This window comes from Cornus florida, unplaced genomic scaffold, assembly GCF_030987335.1.
Source record: "Cornus florida cultivar Cherokee Brave unplaced genomic scaffold, ASM3098733v1 CherokeeBrave_3.0.0_Hap2_Chr05, whole genome shotgun sequence".
NCBI lineage: Eukaryota > Viridiplantae > Streptophyta > Magnoliopsida > Cornales > Cornaceae > Cornus > Cornus florida.
In genome coordinates, this window is record NW_026775575.1 from 4,547,350 (window position 1) to 4,551,344 (window position 3,995).

Sequence of the window (3,995 nt, forward strand, 5' to 3'; positions counted from 1 at the left end):
ATATATGATTGACTTGTGCAATGAATTGTACACTTCGTGTTGACATTATGTATGCCATTTTAGACTTGAATTCTAGGACATGATTGTGTAGATTAAACCTTACTTGTGCATGTAAATTGATTCCTAGACATTATTTGAAATGTATAAGTTTGGTTTAACTTATTGATTTTGCATAAGTTTTGAACTTATTGTCTTTGGAGGCTTGTAAGGATTATGTTCATGTGATGGCTAGGGTTTGGCCCTAGTACGGATTCGTGAGTTTCCTAAGTCATATGAAGTGCGCAGTAGGTAGTACCTTGTGGGTCGTAATTACCCGAAATAGCTTATACACGTGCGCACTAGGTAGTACCTTGCGGGCTAGTAACCCAGAATAACTCAATTGGTCTGCAGCCAAGGATCCTAGTCTTTCCACTACTTGATTTCGCATTTAATTTCAAGTTGTTAATCGTGGATTACTTGTAGCTTGAGAATTGATGCTTACTTTGGGTATTTGAATCCTATTTTGTATACTTGAAACTGTATACTTGCTCCTTGTATTTAGATCTTATTTAGTATATGCTTGTCTTGTGTATTTAGGTCTTATGTACCATGCTTGAACTTGTATCTTTGGTTGTGTATCTAAACCCTAGATAGTATACTTACGCATTGTATGTTTGATTTGTGCAATCGGACTTCATTATGTATACTTGTGTCGTATATGCTTGTCTTATGCGTAATTCGCTTAACTTAGTATACTTGTGCCTGTATACTTGATTTATAAGTTTTTCCATGTTAATTGTATCTTTGTATATGGATGCTTAGAAATTGCAAAACTTGTTTAACATGATTTAGTGTACTGGAGCATGTATACTTGTATGTCGTTGTTCATTTCTATTGCATGAGTACCTTAGTATGCTCCCTGAGTCTCACTTGACATAGACGTTAGGTGGAATGAACCACAGTGATTAAATCATGCAAACTTATAAAACTTAGGTCGATGCATGCTCATTTCCTATGAGTAGCTTTATGTTGCTTACTCCTACGTTACTGGGGCATATTACAGGTACAGGGTATGAGATTGGTGAGTTGCACATGCTTTGTAATGACCTGGATTTTTCGGATAAATTTTTTTTTCGTTGTCTTTTCCCTTCTGAGTTTGGTTTCTTGTCGATTAGTGTCATCTCGAGTGCTCTAAAATGATTTTCGAGACTCTTTTCTTTGGAATGACAACTTCCTTTGAGGACCGAGTCATTTTCACATTTTTCGTTTTTCAACACTATTCACTTTTTGTCCTTTTCCCTATTTCGTCCTTTTCCCTATTTTGTCTTTTCCCCGTTTGCCACTTTGTTGGCATAACCACACTTCCTATGCTCGGAGCTGGTTTTTGACTACACGTGTCATCATTCTCAGTGGTTTCCATGAAATACGTGTCTTTACCTTTGCAAGAAAGTACTCTAGTTGCTCCCGGTTCCATAGGGGCATGGATGCAAAGTTCTTTGGAAACTTTTTCTTTTCTTGGGGCATTTTTCATAAATATCTTTTGAAGATATTTATTTTAAGGGTTTCTAAGAAAATATCTTTTTGGAGGATATTTTCATTCTGGGGTAATTTCGCAGTTTTTACTTTTTGGAGGGGCCATTGTGCAATTAATGAAAGTTATTGCTCAATGTCTTGTTTTGAGCCTGGATCCTCGTATGGGATTCATTTTCAGTTTTCGTTGAGTCATGTACTCTTGGAATTTCCTTCTGGTCGATATTTTCCAGTTTCAGGGTTTCTGGCCCTAGTTTGCGCCAAATTTGTTTGGGGTATAACTTTCTGCTCGGGACTTAGTTTTTGACGCTGGTTCTTCCTTTATTCATATTTTCTCATTTTGAATCTTTTTTGTTCACAGAGTTTCACTGTTTGAGTGCGTCTGCTCGAATTTCACTTTTCCGGACCTAGCGAGGCCCTTTCGGGGCACTTTTTGAGATTTTCTATAAATAGGAGCACTTAAGAGAAAATATCAGATTTTTCTCTCTCTTTCCTCTCTCTTGACCGGATCTCATGGCAGCCATGGCTGCCATGCTTCTCTCTTCTTTTCCGGTCACTTCCCTTGGTTGAAAAGGTGTAGTACCTTTGTGTTTATTGTTCCCCTCGCCATGCTCTACCTTTCCCCCTTATTAGAACTCAGTTTTGGCCATTCCTTGAGTTTGGGTTTGAAGTCAAGATGTGTTTTTGATGGGGTTTTCTTCGGATTCTTGTTCGTGGTGTTGTCCCCAACAAAACCTAGGAGTTTCGTCGGATTCAGAGCGGTTTCCATTTTGTGGGGATTTGGGATTTCATCTCAAATGGAGGTAGGGAATGTTTTAGGATTATTTTTGTGTTGTATTGTGTGTTTACCATGATTATACAACATATATGTATGCCTTGTATCAAATCTAGAAAGTCATTAATTTTTATTTCTTTGTATAAGATTTAAAATTCATAATGATATATAACTTTGATTTGAATTGTGGCATGCTAGAAAGTTTAGTTTTAATATATTTGTTAACATATATTAGATTGGGATTAATTAAATAAGAATAGCACTTTTTAATTAATATTTATCTTTTGTGAAAGATTAAAGTTCACGGCTATACCTTGCATGAAATTGAGTTGTATTATGCTTCTAAATTAAGTTTTGGCATGTTGTTTAACATACTTTAATTTGAGAGCATTTGGTTGAGATTGAAAAATTAGAGACTTTACTTAAGAGAATTAATTAAAATCTATTTAGTGGTTTCATGGGCCTAATTAATCTTTTAAATGAATATATGTAATGACCATGATATGTGTTTTAACATATATTAAATTTAGGCCATTTTGGGATGATTTGAAATCTGGAGAGTTTGATTATTTTGATGTAATTAAATTCTATCTTGTTTATCCATGGATTTAATCAAGTTTTAGGAGTTGCTTCTATTTTAAGATCATGGATTTAGACTTGTGGTGTATTCACTTGATTATGTTTTAAGCATTGGAAAGCGTTGTTGTTAAATTTATATTCATGAGAATATGTTTCTAATATGAATATATTGTTGACTTGTGATTTCATTGCATTATGAATATAAAATGCTTATTATGCATAATTGAGAGTTATATTGCTAATTTGTTCCTATGTAGTAGTAATATGCATAAGTTTTGAACTTATTGTTTTTGGAGGCTTGTAAGGATCATGTTCATATGATGGCTAGGGTCTGGCCCTAGTACGAATTCGTGAGTTTCCTAAGTCATATGAAGTGCGCAGTAGGAAGTACCTTGTGGGTCGTAATTACCCGGAATAACTTATACACCTGCGCACTAGATAGTACCTTGCGGGCTAGTAACCCAGAATAACTTGATTGGTCTGCAGCCAAGGATCCTAGTCTTTCCACTATTTGATTTCGCATTTAATTTCAAGTTGTTAATCATGGATTACTGGTAGCTTGAGAATTGATGCTTACTATGGGTATTTGAATCCTATTTAGTATACTTGAAACTATATACTTGTTTTGTGTATGTAGATCTCAATTAGTATACTTAAGCATTGCATGTTTGATTTGTGCAATCGGACTTCATTATATATATTTGTGTCGTGTATGCTTGTCTCATGCGTAATTCATTTAGCATAGTATCCTTGTGCATGTATACTTGATTCATGAGTATTCTAGTCTTTCCACTATTTGATTTCGCATTTAATTTCAAGTTGTTAATCATGGATTACTGGTAGCTTGAGAATTGATGCTTACTTTGGGTATTTGAATCCTATTTAGTATACTAGAAACTGTATACTTGTTTTGTGTATTTAGATCTCAATTAGTATACTTAAGCATTGCATGTTTGATTTGTGCAATCGGACTTCATTATGTATACTTGTGTCGTGTATGCTTGTCTCATGCGTAATTCATTTAGCTTAGTATCCTTGTGCATTTATGCTTGATTCATGAGTTTTCCATGTTAATTGTATGTTTATATATGCATGCTTAGGCAATGCATAACTTGTTTGACATGACTTAGTG